The sequence below is a fragment of the Acomys minous genome (assembly GCF_964271855.1).
Source record: "Acomys minous genome assembly, chromosome: 16".
Classification (NCBI taxonomy): Eukaryota; Metazoa; Chordata; class Mammalia; order Rodentia; family Muridae; genus Acomys; species Acomys minous.
The window spans coordinates 33,098,726-33,119,583 of record NC_140498.1 but is presented as its reverse complement, the minus strand read 5'-3'; the positions used below and the strand labels follow the sequence as shown (position 1 = coordinate 33,119,583).

The following is a 20,858-nucleotide window of genomic DNA, read 5'->3' as shown; positions in this document are numbered from 1 at the left end:
AACCCTCAAGTAATATTATATAATAAATTATTGTAACATTGGTTGGCGGTAAAGGTAATTTAAATAAGATTAATTTAACAACCTTTAAATATCAATAAGTAATAAATATCTTCATGCATGGGGGTCCACATTTCACTTTATTTAGAAATAATGAATAATGCCAGTTGCCTAATATAACCCTAATAACAGAATAGGAACCCTCTGCACTTTAATAATTTTCTTTAGAAGAAATCAAGTACGTCTTCCATTTGATAGAAGCTGCATCTGTTCGGTATTAGGGAGCAAATGTGCAGAAGTTCCCAGGTTAACTTTGCAAAGGAAAAACAAAAGGGGACCAAGCAAAACACACCAGTAAATCGTGTGTTCAAATTCAGGCCTCTTGCTTTTGCACCGAGCACTTCTGAAGCCTAACGGGAAGGTGCTCCCAAGACTTGGGTACAGTTTGCTTTTGATGGTAAGGTTGGAGTGCCTTTCGTCATTTATTTAGTATTATCTTCAACACTATTTAGTACTTATTTTCAACAATGCATAATTAGAAGGATATTAGTCTCCTAACCGGTATGGTTAAGTTGCCATCAGAATTGTCTTCCCCTTCCTTCTCACATATCTTCTCTCTCTTTAAGGTCAGCAGTTTCCACAGAGGTATGGTCTGGGTGAAGAAAATGTTGGGCCAGAAAAAGGAAGGTTCGAGTTGTATGTGTTATGCATTCCTAATGAATTTTCATTCAATACTTCCCATTAAATTAAAATTTATGATAATTGCAATGATTTTGCATTGTGGGACAGGGCGAGTTTCCCCGCCCCCTTTAATTAAACATTTTTTTTTTCAAGACAAGATTTCTCTGTGTAGCCTTGTCTGTCCTGGACTTGCTTTGTAGACTTGGCCTCAAACTCACAGAGATTTGCCTGCTTCTGCGTCCCTGAGTGCTGGGATTACAGGTGTATGCCACAACACTCAGCAATTAACCTTTTTTCTTTTCTTTTCTTTTCTTTTTTTTTTTTTTAATTTTTTTGAAATAGGATTTCAACATGTAGCTCAGACTGTCTTGGAACTCGCATATTTCATTCCTTAGCCTCTTTGTTACTCGGATTGCAGTTATGCCCCTGTATGCCTGGAAGACTTACTTTTAATTTTCAGCTCTTTATCGTATTTATAAATGTCTAATGATAAAACAGATTACTTTGATTTCTGGAAGGCAACAACATACAGTAAACCCCCAATATTATTCACAAGCTTAAATGTGCAACTGCTCCTGCCTAGAAAGAAGAGAAAGGAAATCTAGTTAGGAAAATCGGAGCAGGGAGATCGTTAAGTTTAAGATCTACCTTAAGGAGTTCACACTGGAGACAGTCTTGTGTTTCTTACATAAATAGCCTGCATAGAGCAAAGTAGTGGGCGTTACTTAACTCAGGAGCTGAGGACGAAGGACAATGAGCTGGGGGTGACTCAACGGTCTGCACTGTTCAGGGCAGTGGCGCATCCGTTCAGAAGGGAAAAGTGACGTCCATAACTGTGGAGAGGCAAACTGCACAGCTGGAAACAACGCAGACTAAACAGGGGCAGGAACTAGGTCTTGGGCAGCTGTTTGAGGCCGAGCCTGAAAAAGAACCTACAAAGACAAGCACGAATAGGTGCCCGCCTTCACGTATTAACAGGGGTGAAGAAGCCTTTGAAAAACAATTTGGTTAAACAAACAAAATATAACTCCTGTGGAGGTACTGAGAAACAGATTATGTTGATTTTGTAAAATCTGTTTCTTATGTGTTAGACAAGTGATGTAATGTTACAGATGCCCTCAAAGGTAGTGTACCCAAGAGGTCTAAAGGCTCTCTCTTTATTTAGCAGACTTATCCAGGTCCGACACAGGGATGTATAGCAGGAATCTTCACCTGAAAGAGATTGAATTATCTAAGGACAAGACTTTGTAAAATGGTGGATCCCAGTGGAGCACCAGCGACACTAACTAAAACCAGCCATTCCGCTGCACACCTCTCCAGCCTGATTATAGACAGCCTGCAAAGAAAACTGACTTAGCCATGCAAACTGCAGGGTCCTATTATAACTTAAACACACTATTACAGGGAGACATAAAGACACGTAAGAAGGAGCTCAAGGAAGAATTGAAAACAACTAAGCTTCTCCGCGTTGTTTATTCAACGAATATTAAAAGTTGTAGCTGAGTGAAATAACAGTTAAAGAAAATGAAGCAAATAAATAGATTGGAAAAAAACTGTAATTTGGAAGTGGCGTTTTATTTGTGTCTGGAGCATACACTACATTTTTCTTTCATTAAACTGCCGCATGCTGTTTTCTTGTATCCACTCATCCTATTAGTTCCTCATTCACAATTTGACCACTGAGGCCTGATTCTTAAGCAAAAAGAAAGAAGTTGGTCGCTGAAGTTCATTCTCCACCGGCTGCAGGTATGCTGAACTCAAAAGTACCAGCGAATTCCTTTGCATGATGACCATGGGCCACACTACTGCCCTCACAATCTGGTGGTATCATGAGTGAATATATATATTGGCCAGCGAAAGGGGGTCACAGTTCATGTCAAAATAAAATATTCCTAGCACATCTCAGCAATGCCAAAAATATCTGGAGCGAGCACCGTGACCCAGGAATGTACATAAATTTTGCCTCCAAGTTTCCACCATCTTTGTCAAATGTCAAGTTAAGAAAAATGGTTCTTCTTAGGGAGTGTGACAACTACACAAACAATAGCAAAATCCAGGGAACAATTAATGTCATAACTTATTAAATATACCTAAGATTGGCACTCAAAACCAAAACAAAGTAGAAGGTATAGAAAAATCCATTTCTTAACAGTGCCTCCAAAACTTCCTAAGAAAGAAGAGGGTGGTTGAGTTAACATATTCTTCAACTGTTTCAACCTGCTCAGGACAATCGACGAGCCTGTGTCACTGTTGGAACCAAATGAGAGTCATTTAAAAATGAGCTAGGGTGGGTGGGAAAAGAACATGAAAGAAGGTTGTGGGCTGTGCGCAGGGGGAGGGCAAAGTGGTGTAAGGCGACAGATACAAATGTAAGCCCAGGATCACTAAAAATTCCCAGGTTAAATCAAATCTCCTAGAGACCTGTGCTGAATACTACCCCCACATGAAAGAGTGACAAACATGAACATCTTGTCGGGAGTCTGCACTTATGGCCATCTGATACTGGTCATTTGGTGTTGATTGACATAGTAGAAAAGAGGTACAGAGGTTCTTTTCTTCAAGAAGTTTAAATGTCTGGTCTGAAAGGCAAAAGCTCACAGTGATCATAACACCATACAAGAGGCCACATCATGGAAACTGGTGCCTTGAAGAGAATAAAAAAAACTAATGCTTCAGGGTATGGTGGTACATACATCATAGCAGTTTGGGGGTGTAGGCAGGAAGATCAGGAAAAGAAAAAAAAAACAAGAACAAAATTAGGTATTGTAGATACCCCAAATCCAGTTGTCAAGGCTTGGCCTTCAGCCCACAGCACTAGTGAAGGATGTTGAGGGTCTTTAAGAAAAAGGGACCAGGAGAAGGTCTTTTGGTATTGAGCATATGACCTTGAAGGACATTATAGAAAGTTGATCTCCTCTACTCTCATTTTTGCAGCCCTTACCCATCTCTGCCCATGGAATCACCACATCTCCCAAAGCAATTGAGCTGACAACAGATCGACATCTCTAAAACTGTGAATTCAACCTTGTCTCCTCTGTTCTTCCAGGCATTTTCCTATAATAACAGAAAGCTGAAACAATTAAGCTACGGTTAAAAAGGAAATTCCAATAGGAGAAGCTTGGTCCAGGGGCTCTGTGACTAGATGAGTAGAAATTATTTTGGGGTCAAGGGGAATTGTAAGCAGCAGCCTGCAGAGAACTAAAACGGCCATAGGAGGGCAAAATTAGATTAGGGCGTTTAGTAAGGCACACGTTTTGGACATCACTTTAAGCATCATGGAGTTACATCTACAGCAGCAGAAGCTATCATAAATTTTTAAAGCTGAAAAAAAAAATGTGTGAGTGTTGGAGAAAAACAGGAAGATTTCAATATTGGAAGAGTTACCCAGTTTTTTTTTCTTTCCCTTCTGCCAAACAGCAAAAACTGCCTCTTAAAGTTCTTAGGACGAATTGCCTTCCCTGCTGGACACAAAGCTAGCATTTCTGGTTATTCAAATTCCCATGTCATCTCACCTTGGTTGATCCCATTTCCCCCCAGAACTTTCCACTTAATTTTCCAGATGTAACTAGGAACCAGGCACTAAAAACCAAGATAGTATCATCACATGCCTGCCTAGAATTCCAACATTAGTCTAGACAAAGAAAAAGAAGTGAGGTTTAAGCGTCTGCTTGCTCTACCTACCCTTTTGTGACCACTCAGTTCTTTGGCAGTTCTGTGTTTTTGGTGTTTTTTCTCTGTCTACTGCTTCCTTGTCTACTGTTCATTTTTTAAAAACAGATTTTATAAAGCAACACTTTTTTGATACATAATATCAAATACCTAGTGACAGTCCACATTGTGGACTAATTTCACATTAGTCTGTGCTTATTGTGAACCTATGAACTATAGCCTAGCAATTCCCAAATACTTAAGCATAGGACAACATATTTATGTTTGAGATTTAATATTTACTTCCAAAAATTCTGAAGGGCACAGTAGGATGGTTTTACACCAAGTATGGTCGGCTATAGAGGACAAGGTCATTTTAGTGTTGTCACCTCTGTCCCAGGCCTTGCATAAAGCCATCTTTCCCCCTCCACTCTTTATTTTTCATCCTTACCCCTGTCCTCCTCTACACTTTGCTTCTCCTTTCCCCTCTCCGTTTCTCTTGCACACCCCGACATATGTAATTCCTAAAATATAAACATTCACAACATATCTGATAGAACACATAGTCAGATGAGGTTCTGACCCCATCTAACACATTCCTTCCAGAACACATGTACATCTGCCACATGAATATATTAGCATATATATACATATATGTCATATATATATATACATATATATATATATACACATATATGGCTGGATCAAGGCAGAGAAAAAACCTGCCAGTCAAGTCACCCCCCTCTTAGGGATCATGTCAGATCTACTCCAGTATCTCTTTGCTAACTCAAGGTAACAAAAAGCTCTTGGGGACACTACCATGGAGTCACCATTTAACTTGACTATTCTCTTCACAGGAATTTTAAATATGTCCTAGTAGACTAAGAACCAGAAAAAAAAAACCCTCAAATGTGCTCATCATCCAGCTACAAAACTCTTCAGCTAAGAACCATTCATTTTTATTTTCTAGTCCCTTGTATCTTAATTCTGCACAAGAGAATTTGGAAACAAATTTTAGGAAAAGTGTCACTGCGCACACTGTTAATATTTCATTAACCAATTCTAGAACAGAAGTCCTTTGTTTTTTTTGGAAGAACCTTCCCCTTGCCCACTTCTAGCCAGTGTCCCCCAGTATGCCCTAAGAACCTTTTAGCTTCCAGTCCCCTTAGGCTGAGTTACCTTTTGCTGAGTTTCCGAGAACTGATATGCAGTTTGTAACCATGGGACAGCCCTCATGAGATGTGTGCTTGTAGTCCTCAGATGGTAGAACAGGAGAGAATGTTTTCTTTTTTTCAAGAAATGCTAAGGAATGAAGGATGCTTCATTTCAGTAGGAAAAAAAAAGGTCCCAGGAGTCCGAGGAAAAGAATGTAAAAGGAACAGAAGAGTAAAGGCTGGTGGACCAGGAAGGTGAATTACTTAGATGATTGAGAGGAGCTGGGTGCAGGGAGGAGAATGAAAGTCTCTGTGCTCTGGAAGCTAAGATACATTTTGTCATAATTTAGGATCTTTCAAGGAAAAAAAAAACTAAAACTTTCTCATAGCTGTTGCAAATGAAAGTCTCACTTGGCTTTACAACAAACACAATCAACGGGGCATTTTAAAGTAAGATTTCTTTCAAATAGAGGGAGTATTTCCATTGTCTCCAAGACAGTGCTCCTACACAGGTCAGCTTCTCCTGAAACCAAGAAGATGAGGAAACATTTGGCACGCCGAAGTCATGCCTGAAAAAGAAAACAATTAAAAGATTGTTTTCTAGTCCATGTTTTGTTATCATTTTTGAGATAATTCAAGAGCTTTTGGTGAGGCATTGTGGGGCAAGCTCTGCGTCTAGAGGGAAGCTTCTTATCCTAGTCTCTCCGCCTCACTGACATCTCTGTTTAGGATGCAAGGATGACCATCTACAAGACACACAATATTTAAAGGAGAAGGTCAAGGCTAGGGACTCAAGGAAAAGGATGAATCCTCTTCAGCTTAACTGGGTAATTTCTGAAATACTCTTCACGGTATTCCCACAGCCTTTTGGAAGATAAGACAGAAGCTATGAAATCCCAAGAGTCTGAACATAATGTGGCACAGGAAAATTAGTGTAATGAAAGTTTACAAAGAAAATTCAATGGGTATCATGTCAGGTTACAAAGCAAGACAATATCAGGAAAAAGGAGAAAGACTTTCCTGTTAAGACTTGCCATGCTCTGTGCATCCTGCAAACAGAGATATAAAGTTGAAAAGAAAAAAAAAAAAAAAAAAAAGAACGTGTACATGGAGGTGAGGGGCAGAGCAAATAGACCAGCCACCAATGAACTCCTGAAAAGAGTTGTTTCCATGTTAGCAGTGCACCACTTATTAGGACAACAGGCACATTCACCCCTGAGCCCCTGCCTCCCGTTTGCTCCTCTTAGAAGAGAAAGAATCATAACTCACAACTGGTCCAATCTGAAAGGAGAGTTTACAATATTTAGTTAGTTACCACAGAGAATTTCTTGACACCTTTTTGACGCTCTTGGAATCCAATGATCTAAAGGCAAACATTTTTTGATTAGAGGTATACCAGATGGACAGGTAGTAGAGTCCAGTGAGGAAATGCCATGCTACAAAGATATTTGTCATTCCTGTGATAAGGACTATTCAAATTTTGGTTCTCTACACTTATTCTCAAAAGGAGCAACTGCTAGTTGGGAACACTTAATTATTACCAAGTCACCCTCTCCCAAGCCGTTCACCCTGTGGCTACAACAATAAATATTAATCAACTACCATGATGAAGAGAACCTTTTTCAGGAGTGAGACAAGACTGCAGTTTAGCAATGCAGTACCTACCCGTACACACCACAGGTAGAGGAGGCAGGCAAAACGATTTTTCTAATTGAAATGACAGGGGGTCTTTAGGTAACAGAATGTAATTACCTAGGCTGGAATTTGGCCAAAGCAATGGGGTGTATATGCCTCATGATTTTAAGGAGGGGGGTCATGGTGGCACAAAGGCAGATCTTCAATCCACGCTGACATTAAGTGACAAAACTGACCATGTGGATGTCAGGTTGTCAAAGGTAAATGATTGCCCGCCACTATAATGCATTACTGAGTTAGCTCCATGAGGATCTGCTTTGTAGGAGATCATCTTTTTAGAATAATTCATGGGAGAGACTCTGAGAAATTAAACCTGGCTGTAAACTGAGAATTTTTGCTTCCTGTTTGTCCACAGTGAAAAGTTGTTTTTACAATGGCAGGTATCAGTAGCTCTAACACCAAGCAAGAACCTGGGGATCAGGTTTGATTGTTACTATAGATGTGCCCTCATCCTCTGGCCCCCTGGGAAGTTTAGGCTCCCTAGATTGATTTCATCAGCTTTGTAAGATGCTCTGATCTTACAACATCGCAACACTGACTTCCGTTTAACCACAGGAAAAAAACATGGCGGCGGCATGAGAAAGCAGCTCTATTTCTGATCTTACTCTTCTTCAGATATAAGTGACCACCTACAATGATTAAAATGCCTGGAGATTCTAATTATGCAAATACTTTTGATAGAGTCTTTCAAATTTAAATTTTACGCTGTCCGTGTTTTGAAATCTGCAACTGATGTACTTATGTGCTTAGTTTATTTTCCAAGTCTCTCTAGGAGTGCTGATTTAAATTGCTCCATTTTTTGAAGACTCTGGGGGGGGGGGGAAGAATCAAATCTACAGATGGCTAGCATCTGTGGCTTTACAGTGTTAACATGTACACTAACGCACACTCTCTAATTGAATACAAGAATGTAACTCAATCGAAGCTCCGTGCTAACAGCGTCACATGACAGTGTAGCTCAAGCAATTAATAGACAGTAACAGAATCTCTCCATTGCTTCCTACCAGAAAGGAGCATCGTCCCAGAGGTTTCTGTATCATCATTTTCTTGACTTATACCTGTTACCAAAAGAAAAGTCGATTCTCTTCGAAGATCATGCAATAGCCATTAATATATATATTTTTAAAGTAGCTCTACTAAAGAAAGCAAGACACCCTGTAAGGGACAAAGAGAAAAGGCCACCTCACTGTTGCTCAGCTGAGTTTGGGACTCGGTATCATTAACTTTGTCTACCAAAATCCATCTCAACCTGCAGATCCTTTCAGTGTTCTTTTAAAAATCGAAGGAAACATCAGAGCAGAGAGGAGTAATGCAAAGAGACAAGGCAATCTTCCACAGCTACCAGGCATTTCTCCCGGCTGCTGATAAACATATCCTTGAACAGTTCAGAGAGCTAAATGAGGGCAGGAGAATTTGTGAATATGTCGAGCAACGGGCTGAAATGAATCACATCAGAATCACAGGGATACCCTGGAAGTACCATTTCGTGCCCTACCTTCACTCTAAAAGGACTCCTCCTAACTCACTTTTAAAATCCATTCCAATTGATTTAGAGTGCAAGATCTTCTATTTTTGTGGCACGTTTCCTTTTTTACCTTTTTGTGTGGATGTGTGTGATAGGAACTCTCCTTCCTCTCAGTTTGTACACTGTGGAGAAAGTGTAAGAGGACCTGCTTAATATTTGGTGAAATCTTAAACTCACCATAAAATTAAACCTGCTTTTCAAGTTAGAAAAAAAAAAAAGTAAGTTTTCAATCAACGACTGAGCTGGAAAGCACCGGACTGATTAGACTGAGTAAGGATAAGTTTTCAAATTCATTTTTTTTGTTGTTAATTTGTTTTTTAGTCACTTCGGTTGTACTAGAGCTAAACAGGTCTTGGCTCCTTTTGCTTTGCTTTGCTTTGTTGCCTTTGATGAAAAGCAATTTAATACTAACTGAACGAGGCAGAAATTTCAGTGCAAGGTTACTGGGCTTCTTGGCAGATCCACGTAAGAGGGGGGTCACTGTTGGGATCTGCAGAGAAGCAGAAACACAGGCACCTCCATGGCATACTGCCGAGCGAGTTGTTCCCGACACTTTTCTTGATATGCACTTCTTTCCAATGTTTATGATCAACATTTCCAGAGGAAAATTGGCTATATTCTGACAGACTCAGCTTGAGCCATTCGTCTTGTTCTTAATTCTAATTATCTGTGGCCACATGCATGGTATGATCATAAAACATGCTCTACTCCCTCGTTGTAAACTTCATTTGAAAAAACGATTATCGAGTATGCGTGGATACCCGGGTGTGTGTGTGTGTGTGTGTGTGTGTGTGTGCGTGCGTGCGTGCGCGCGTGCCATGTTCTGCAGGTGGATGTCAGAGAACATCTCTGGATTCAGTGTGTTCCTTCTGCTTTTCTGTGGGTGTGGGGAAATCAAACTCATATCTTCAGTCTCTCAAGGCAAGCATCTTTACCCAGGGATCCATCTCACTGCCCCATGACTGACTTCTCTAGTACAAAGCTGTAATTCTAGAGCGATGGACTATGCTAAAGACAGAGTTACTCTCTTAGGCTGAGGTAACACCTCAAAGTATTTTGGGGCACAGCTTCCATCTTGCTATTGCCAACTTCACCTCAATACTTGTACCAAATCTGGTGGTATATACTCTCAAAGATGTATGATTTAATTAAGGGAATGTATTATGATATTTGAAGTTTTTAAAGGAAAGCAGCAAGATTCCTTACTGCTATATGGAAGCACAAGCTTACAAAACTGACAGTAGCATTAGAAAATACTAACCTCAAGGCCGTCTCAACAAGTGTGCAGTGTTCATTTTAAATAACTGCAGTAAAATACCTCATATTAAAAAGCTCCACTATTAGACAGATTGTATATCATCTAAATAAATTCATTTGCCTTTGTGGACCAAAAATGTCATCTATGTGAAGTTCATAAAATTTAGAGGCTGTATATTAAAATTATTATTATAGTCTAAATGAAATCTTTAAAAATATGAATTATTGCATTTGGTTGAATATATTCAGTTTTTCTTATCCTGGTGTTTTTTATCTTGGGTCATCTGTGCAGTCCAATTTGAAGTCTTGCTCATAACAGACTAAGGTAGCTGGAAAAAATGGCATAATTGGATTTTAAAAAAGAGCCCTCTATTTTCCTAACAAAGAACAGAGAAAGCACATTTACAGTTATTTCTTTAAGCTTTTACTTCATTGGAAATTGCAGTTCCCTTCACATTTTGGCCGCAAAGACACTTGTTTTATACCTGTTCCTATATGTAACTCTCATTCTCCCTCCGCTCCCCACAGAGCCTTTCTCTGCATCACGTGCCTAGGAAAAGCATTTATCCGAGAAATGAAGGAGTAAACAAAGATTTATCAGCAGTCAAAAGTCAAGAACTTGTGTACAGAAATCTTGAAATATTTCTTAGCTTTCCAGGGTGGACTTTTAAAAAGTCCATCATATTAGATCCCTGTTTAAGAATTTCATAGCAACATCCTCATTATCTAATGAAAACAGTTTTATGTTCTCAGCCTAGAAAAATGTACACTTTTCAAATATCAGATATAGTATCGGATATAGGATATATATATATATATCCTGCAACAAGTGCATTTTCTTACCTATAGCATTATTGTTACTGTCATGTACTGGAAACAACCTCTTATTTTCCATATGATGGTTTCCAGAGACAATTATGGCAACTCATACTCATTAAGTACCAGTTAGGTGAATCAACTAATGGCTGAATCATTCGATTCTACCTATACTTCAAGAAAACATACTAATATACTTTTTTCCCCCATGAGTGTCATCCTAATTATTTCAGGCAGATATCATCTCTCCTTTTTATTTTGAATTTTGATTCATCACCGAAGTAACACGTCATGTCACCGTCTCTTATAGCTAAGTTTTGCCCTTCTCTCAGTAGGGGGCCCTCATCTCATTCTCTATGTCCATGTGTTATATTGTTTGTTGACATCCCTTTGCACTCCAACTCCACAACAATACTATACTAAGACTATGTCTCTTCTTTTTTATATGTACACATGCCAAATAAATAGTTTCCTACTGGACCCAAGGCCCCAAGCATACATTATTTACTCCCTTATTTTACAAGTATGTGGTCTCAGTATTTTCTCACTGGAAAAAAAATCCTAAAAACTAAAATATCAAGCTATTCATCCTTTTTAACTATTTTCACCCATTGTACCCCCAGGCACACAGAGACAATTTTTTTTGAAATCTGGGATTTGAACCTAGGGCACCACACATGCTAGGCAGCTGTTTTACTATTAAGCTATATTTCTGGTTCTCATTTTCCAATATTAATAGTAGTAGAAATAATTTAATAAATGCTTGTTAGGCACCAAAAATTGCTAAAGGTATTTCAATCTCTATTTTATCTGATATGTATAAAAATTCTAAGGGACGGACTGTGATCCTTCTTATTTTCACTTAGATAAATAAATGCTTAAAAAATCAAGTCACTTCCCTAAGACCGCAATAAGCTAAATAAATTATCAAGGTTAAAGAGAGGCATTTGTAACAATAAAAGTACTTCAAGTGATCATCAATTGACTATGAAAGCAACATAGACAAAAAAAATTATCCACAATACTGTGGAATCTTATCAGTTGCAAGGTCCACCACTAAGCTCATAGAACGTATGCTCAGTCCAGACTCTGAAAACACTTCTGTGACTTCCTGGTTGAGATCTTGCCCAGGCAGAAATAACTGACTTTCCAGCTACAGACGTCTTCCAAAGAGTTTCCAGAACTGAGTATTTGATAATTCAAGAAACTGGCTTTCTAGAACATTCTACTGCAACATCAATTTCTGTTCCATGAGGCATCTTAAAGGAAACCTCATCTCAGTGATAAGCAGTGCCAGACTCCAACTGAGCATATCCTTCTGTAGGTGAGGCATCCGCAGGTTTATTCCTACTCTTTTACTTATATAATAATAATTTTGCATGATACCCAAGAGAGCATATTGAACATATATAAACCTTTATGCAAAGTTTTAAAAATAGTCAAACAAATGTTCTAAGTTTATGAGACTACATATAAAATATAACTAATGATTTACTCACAATCTCCCTAATTGCAATATATATTATTTAATGAATGTTAATATCCATTGATTCTTGCTTTGAGCAAACCAGTGCTCGTATTATTGCATGCATTATCTTAATGCATGCTTGCCAGATACCGTGGCACAGGCGCCATTGTTAATGATTTTAGTAATTTTACTTTATAGATTATGAAACCAAGTCTTAATAATGTTCTGCATCCCTCAAGGACACTCTTGTAGTAAACAGGAGCAATAATAATAACGATAATGATAATAATCACTATGGCTTCCCTTACTCTAATACCTATGTTCTTAACCGTTCATTACCTTACAATATCTCAGAAATACAGAATTAACTATATAAAATGGACAATTGATTAAATATATGATTCAATCCAAATTTCAAGGATCTGTATTCAAGGATCTGTATAACTGTAAATAATTAAAGTGTTTCCCACTTATCTCAAGTTTTAAGCTAAAAAAAAATCAACCTTAATCATTAAAATACTAATAATGCAATAGCCATAAAACTGAAAAAAATGTGCAGTTTTCCCTTGATTTCTTTCTTCTTTTTCTTTTTTATTTGCATCTTTTTTTTTATTTCGGTTAACTCTGCTTTGTTAAGGCAGCAATTACTGTAGTAGCATTACCATGGCTATTATATGATACCCAGTGACCCCAGGCACTACGTTCATTCTCCTGATGTCTTTTGACCCTTGGTATTTTTTTTTTTAATCAGGTGGTTGGCCATGTGTGGGTGGGCAAGGGAGGGAAGGGATCAGCATACAGGTGAATGGCTGTACACATTTAATTGGGACTTTTAATAGAACACTTTGTGGACTGTTCAAACAAGAGAGTGAAGAGCTGGGTATCCTTGACAACAGGCTAGGTACATCACAAAACAAAAGAAAACCCAGAAGATTCACAGTGGGAGATCATAGCAGTAGATCATTGGGATAACAGCTAACAGCCCTTTGGTGAAAGCCTCAAAATGGGAAATGTTATCATGAAATGTACCATTGCTGCTAGATCATTAGAACAGCTGAACAGAGGACATTAATGATTGGCATTCAGACTGAGGCAACACTGCAAAAAAAAAAAAAAAAAAAAAAAAAGAAGAGTTTGAGTGTTATAGTTTCTGTGTGGTTGGAAGTAATTATTAGACGCAGCACCACTAGAGATATCAGTGAATAAGGATGAAAACCAGCTCTTAGTACCCATTAACTCTGTAGCGTTGACTGGAATCCTCCATGGATAAAATGGGGTTAATTATTTTTCACTTTATTTACCTCACAGGCAACCCGAGAATGACTCCAGGAAATGGCTCCTTATAAATATGAACACAGACCCCTTGGCCATTGCAGGCTAACCTAACAACAGATACTTACTGTTTGTCTCCATGGCATTTCTACCTCGCTCCATTAGCAACTCAGATGCACATTCTCCAAGTCTTGAGCATGAGGTTTCCTCTCTGTCTCTCTGTGTATAAACTGCCCCTGGATAAAGCTCATGGGCACAGCTTATATCTTGGGTCCCAGTGCCCGACCCATGACATGGGTGCTGACCTCTCCGTTACCACCCTGCATATCTTGACAAGAGAACTGAAGGTGTAGATTTGAGAAAGGGAGAGATACCAAGCCCCAAGGACATGCTGGCATGACTCGTTTCCATCCCAAAATGTGGTGTATTTGTATTTTTGTGAGCTGAGTTAGAATTTTATCATTTTCAATAGAGATACTTAACTAATGAATCAAGAAATAACTTGCATTTAATTAATCTCGGTTAAATGCTATGCTTGTTAGATGTCATAGATCAATGTGGCTCGAATATTTATGGAGATGCAACTCTTTTGTCATGTGCCATCTACTAATTTTGGAAGAATGATCAATAATATGACAGGCATTTTGAGATACGTGCATACATGATTGCTCGTTTCAATAGATCTTAGTCTACTATATTTAAAATAGACAATACTAATTCATCAACATTTACATTATACGTTAAAATCTGGGCAAATGACATATAAGCACCTCTCATTAGAGAAGACCTAAGAATAACAAAAAGGAAAGAAGAGATTTAACTTAGCACAAATACTAAATTCAGCTGCCACAACAAGCCATGCTAGAGTAGGCACAGCTACCTAATATATATATATATAACCTACCTACCTAACTATATATATATAATATATATTATATATATATGTGTGTGTGTATATATATATATATATTCCTACTTTAAATGGAGTACATAGCTAAGAAATATAAGTAAGTTATTTTCATGGAGTATTTGAAGGTGCTAAGCACTGCAAACCAAATGAACCAAGGCAGAGATGGTGTGGAAATGCTAGAGTCCAGGGTTGTGATTTTGAACTGTTCAAAAAGCTCTCTAGGAGCAATACAATAACTGATCAAAGGCCTGAAGACATGGGAAATGAGTCTCACAGTTTTTGATAGGGAGGGGGCGAGAATAGGCGAATAGGAGGGAAAAACCAGAGTGGAGGTGAGAGCTGCCTAGAGACTCCCAGGCCTAGCAAGGACTCAGGTACACTAGAACAGTATATAGACGGAAGGAGAGTTGGAGGTCAATGGTGATAGATTGCACAGGTCAGCGCAGGGATTTAGACCTTTACTTTGAGTACAACAGAGAGCAATTGAAGAGATCTGAAATGAAGGCTGACAGGACTTGATTTATCTTTTCAAAGGATCATTCTGGCTGCCGTTCTTGAGAATAAAGATTACAGGGGTCAAGGGTCAAAACAAGACAACCTCTTGGGCAGGCTGATAAAGGCTTATGCATGATCCAGAGAAGCAAGAATGGAAGCGTAGACCGAGGAAGAGCAGGGAACCTAGTCAGCAGTGGTTAAATGCCTGAAATATTTCTAAAATATATTAACTGTGAGAACTGGATATAGACTGTTGGCTTGAGGGCAAGTCATGAATCAGGAAGGACTCTTTAGATTTTGAGCTGAAAAAACAAAAGGATGAAGTTATTCTTAACTTGGATGGAGAAGGCTATAGTGAGTGCCATTTGGAAGGTAAAAGCAAGAATTCAATTTTGGACATGTCAACTTTAGGATATTGATTATCCTTCAAGTGAACATACTGAGTGAGCAGTTGAATATTTAAGTCTGAAGTTCAGGGGCAATCACATGTGAAGGTGGGTCTCATAAAAGCAGATGTAGAGGACTGGGGTGAGGTCACTTGGGGAATGGGATTTTCTTTTTACATGCAGAGAAAGTTTCTAACAAATGAGCTACAGTTAACGCGAAAATGTCAAAGGGAAGATTAGGGACTAACAAAAGAAAACGGGCAAGAATAGCTAGTAAGTCATGGTTAAAACATCATCATCCTGAGAGCTGAGAGAAGGCCACACTTATTGCAACGGAGAGGATGTGACATGCTTGGTCATGTGACTCCTAAGTCCTGTAGGAAGAGATAGGAGAAACAACTAGATTTAGATTTATCAAATAATCATTAATAAACTTGATAAAGTCAATTTTAATGGAATGACATGTTCTGATATTTGTCTGTAGTTTCAAGACGATGAGAGAGAAGACAGTGGGCTTTAAAATAACATGCTAGCAGTGGTCCCAGAAAATACTAGGCTAACAATTCATAAGAAAAACAATGAACATTTGTTTAGATTTTGGATGTTATTCTGTCACAAAAAATATCCAGTTAAGTGGGACTGAGGACACATTGGCCACACAGATGAGAGAGCAGTTTTTAAGTTGACATGAGTAAGGGATGAACCTGCGCTTTGCTGGCATTTTACCTCTAACAGAGACTGTTGCTTGGTAGTGAAGCTGCTAGATGATTTAGCAAAATTATTTTCATTTGTTATGGATATACAAAATAGCCAAAAAGATGTTAAACTCTAGTTGCATGCACTAGGGATAAAAATATACATAAAAGTATACCAGACATATACTCATGGTGTGTGTGTATGTATATATATACTATAGATATGCAAACATAAATTTTATACACATGCACACACACACACATACAGAGAGAGAGAGAGAGAGAGAGAGAGAGAGGGAGAGAGAGAGAGAGAGAGAGAGAGAGAGAGAGAGAGAGAGAGAGAGAGAGAGAGAGAGAGAAATATAAGATAAGAATATACTTGGGCCCGAAATATTTGAGTTGTTCTATTTCTGAATCAAGCTGAAATCCTTTTGTTTCTTTGAAGACTTCTCCTTCATCTAGATTTTTTTTTCTTGTGGATGTGCAAACTTAGATATCATGTGGTTAAATTAAATCTGTACAGAGAACTCCTAAAGTGACAAAAGCCCAAGGTCCCAAGCAAGACTAACTGGGAGTAGGCTAGACAGTGGCCTGTGTCCCCCAAGGCTTACACATTCTCCACAGATGATTCCTTGCACCTCTGTATGAGATGAGAAGACACCAGTGACTTTATCCAAAGTCTTATGAAATTGCCATGTTTTCCTTCACTGAGATACGTTTCTCTTCCTACTCATAAATGAACAAACACATTTTTTTTCTGAACATTTACACAAAAACCTTAATTTTGTTCATAGATGTGCACGTTGAGATTGTCACGCTTGCCATCTTGAGTCATAACCATGACTCTGTTTTTTACCAGCATCGTTCCCTACAAAATCTTAGCAGACTAAATCACGAGAGGGCTATGTAGAGATGCAGGGCCAGATCCTAGCCCCAGCGACATGCCTCCCTGCCTGGTAACAGGTAAGATAAGACAGATAGTTTTTGGTTCAGAGTCACTTTTGTTTAGTTCTCTTCCTGCTCAAGTTGGGAGCATCCCTCTATAGCTGATTTTTTTGCTATTTACTGGGTTCTTTTACCTTCCTCCCAACACCACCCCATCCCTTCCACACACCCCCAACACTAGGTAGGAAGGAAGGATAAAGGGGAAAGAAGGAGATGTTATCATTAGACTACTCCCTGTCGATTAGGGGTTTTTAGTTCCTTGGGGCAAACAACAGTCCAGCAAGTAGAAAAACAAAACAAATGGAAAAAAAACAACAAAACAACAACAACAAAAAAAACCCAGCAACCAGCAACCAGCGACAGCAGCGGCTGCTGCAGGCCCTCTCAGAGCTCTCCCATTTATACCCTTTCAAGAGTCCCCAGAATTCCAAATATAAACTGTCTTTATCTGGCAAAAGCATGCTCATGCCAGCGCATGAGAAAAACCATAGCTGCTGTGGTCAATCCGAGGCAGCGTTATATCCCATTCCTGGGATTAAAACAAAAACATGTTTACATAACATTTCTATGTTTTTTCAAGAAACCAACATTCTCACTACACATATCTGGTCTTCTTGGCCTTATGGACTACACTTGCTTCCATAAATTTTCCAATCCATGACATCATATGTACCCTGAATCTGCATGCTCCCTGTCTTCAGGATCAGACCAGATCCAGGTTGTCTCAGGTAGGTAAAAAGTTACCCTAGAAAATATGTGAAATATGACTGAGTACTTTTCCTTGCTAAGGCAAAGTACATGGACGATGAGGCTACCACCAACATTTATACAGGCTCCTCAACTAAGTGACATTTAGTCATTAATCTCTGGTGACAAAAATCAGTGAATTGCATTCTTCCCCCTAGCAATGTATTTTTTTTTTGCATCAGAACTAAGGACTATAAAATGTAGTGCTATATTAGAGTGTATGCTCTCCAAGGGCAAGACAACATCCCTGTGGATTTACCTTTGTGTCCAACTGAGCACAACCTCTGGAATATGAGAAATGCTCTCTGTATGTTTCTGCTTATTCAGCCAGTAAGTAAAATTATACTTCTGTCACATAAAACTATGATCTTATTAAATTTATCCTGAAAATATGTGATCCAGTTTCTCCCCCAGAAAATTGGACACCTTAATATATATGCATGCATGCACATATATAGTATATGTACTCTATATACTAATATATAGTATTTGTTGTATATACCATATATTAGTACACGTGTATTAGTATATATTATCATATATACATTTCAACTTACTAATAGGCAAATATTTCTAGGAGTGTTTGTGTATACATACACACACACATACATTCATATATACATATATGTATGTATATACATGCACACATTTAGTTTATATGAGTGTATCCAGATGACAGGCTTCCTATACATTCTGTGTAGGAATGCACAAATTTTAAAGCGTTATTCTATATTGAGAAAGAACATCCTTGTGTGTCAGAACTAATCTCTGTGTAGCCGAGTAGGTACCAAAGTCACAATCTGGGCTGTCTTCTCCCCCACTTTGCTCCTCTCTACCCCTTGCACTTGTTAGAGGCTTTAGGCATTCAGTGTCCTGGAGATACAGTTCCTCACAGGCCCTGCTGTTTTGTTCCTCAATGCACTGCACTCTGGAAGTGACAAAAGCCACTTCCCAGGGAGCTGTGAGATAGTCTCTCAGTAGCAGAGGTATATTTCCCTGCCCCCCGCCTGCCCCAAATTCCAGACTCATGACACAGAAGCACAGTTAGAGATGAAAAATATGGTTCATTATCTTGGTAGCACAGAGAAAAATGTTATGGCTTTATTTAGCAGTTGCTTTTATGCTTTTAAAACCATGTTAATTTCATTTTTTATGTAATTGTGCATTAAATCATCTCAGACAATTGTGTGATTTGGAAATAAAAGTCCAACAAAATAAGTAAAAGCTATAATGTGACTTTTTTTTCCTTACTGCTATTTTTTTTTTTTTTTGCAGTCTGATTTTATGTTTCTCAGGCATTAGTGTCTGTGCTCCTTCCTGAGAAGATTAATCTGGGTCTCGCAGAGCCTCTTGCCTTGTTGCCTTCAGTTTGTCCCTGTGGTCTGAGCTTTTTTCCATGGTTTCTGCATCAACTACCCGTGCATTACGAGCCCCAACAGCATCAGGGCTTCTAAAGCCTCCTAATCCACTAGTCCCCTCTTTAATAAGGCCACCAGCTGGATGAAGACCTCAACACTGTGAGAGATATTTAAAAAGACCTAAGCTGCACAGAGAAAGCTTATGAATCTTAGGTTACAGCATCTCTCTGTTTTCCACACACACAGGCGTTTTTTTCTAGAATGACTGCAGTGCACAGCATGCAAAAAAAAAAAAATTTAGCATACCTGCCATTACGTTTTCTTTTTATTTAAAGAAAAGCTGTGCCACTTGATATGTTGTCCTGCATCCATCCCATCTTAAGCACTTTATGAGGGATGAAACTTCTGGGTGTATGATGACGAGGGCTTTGGAACTCTCCAGTGGGGCCTTTTCGATAAGAATATATTCAAGTCTAATTTTACACAGGTTAGGCAGGTCCTTAGCCATATATGAACACACTTTCTCTCCTACTCTCCTCTCTCTCTGTGTCATTCTCATTGTAGACAAATGCAGGAAGATATTCTATTTCCTGTGAAGGAATATGCATTACTTTAACTTTCCTTCCTTCCCTCCATACCTCCCTCCCTTCCTTCCTTCCCTTTTTCTTTTTTAGATAGGGTTTCACTGTGTAGCCCTGAGTGGCCTGGAACACCCAGAGATATGCCTTTCTCTTTCTTACTAATGCTGAGACTAAAGAGGTGTACCACTGTAGTTAACATAAAATTCTCTCTCTCTCTCTCTCTCTCTCTCTCTCTCTCTCTCTCTCTCTCTCTCTCTGTATCTCTCCTTCCTCAGCGCCCTCTAAGACACCCGTCCTACTAGATTCAGGTCTACTCTAATTTCTTACCTTCATTAATTTGGTGAACGCTTGCATAGAATGCCACATTCCTAGGGAATGTGGGTGAATACTTCAATATATAAATTATGATATAATTATAAAATGCAACCCATAAGAGAATATTTTGTTTTTCCCATTGGTCTTAACATAATATAACAATATACTTCTTCCCAAAGACTAATATTCTACCAAATCACCAATCCTTAGCTTCTTTTCTATGCTACAATTTTTATTATGCATCCATGAGTATATATTAAAGAAAAAAAAAACCACTCAGTCCAGTTGTAGTATAATTCTCAAGACAAATATATGTGTATGTACGTACATGTACACTAATGTATATACAACTGAACAATGTATATACAACCTTCAATGAAATTAGCTTCTGCTTGGGGATACCATAAAATGTCAATTAAACTGCCAAACTTTGCAGCGTGGTGCTCAGCTTTCCACCTTAGGGAGCTTTTGCATTCAATTTATTGTTAAATAAAATAGCCAACTTGGCAGCAGAATTAGATTAACAAATTATAATGGGTGTTTTTTTTTCTTTAAAAAATAAGGTGTGCTAATATTCTTGAGAAATAAATTTGAGGGAGATTACAGATTGAAAGAAAGGCCATTTGTCTGTTACCATTTTAAGTGGAGCAGGAGAAAAAGAATGAACTCAGTCAGTTTGTCTGAATTAAACAGAATCATAAAAGGAATTAGAGTAAAACCTAAGAGTACTTTGTTTAAACATTTCTTTTGTTAACATTTACTATTTCAATAGGAGGCACTAAAAGAGGAATTCAAAAGTAGCCACGGAGTGGAGTTTGTGCTGTTGGCTTCACTCTCTCTCTCTCTCTCTCTCTCTCTCTCTCTCTCTCTCTCTGTCTGTCTGTCTCTCTCTCTCTCTTTAGTTTAATCAGTT

At 38.5% G+C, this 20,858-nt stretch overlaps 1 protein-coding gene across 12 annotated transcripts in view; it reads right to left on the bottom strand.

The window, feature by feature from the left end:
- TENM2 (teneurin transmembrane protein 2) overlaps window positions 1-20,858 on the bottom strand; it is a 1,331,021-nt gene that overhangs the window by 751,709 nt on the left and 558,454 nt on the right. The window lies entirely within an intron of this gene.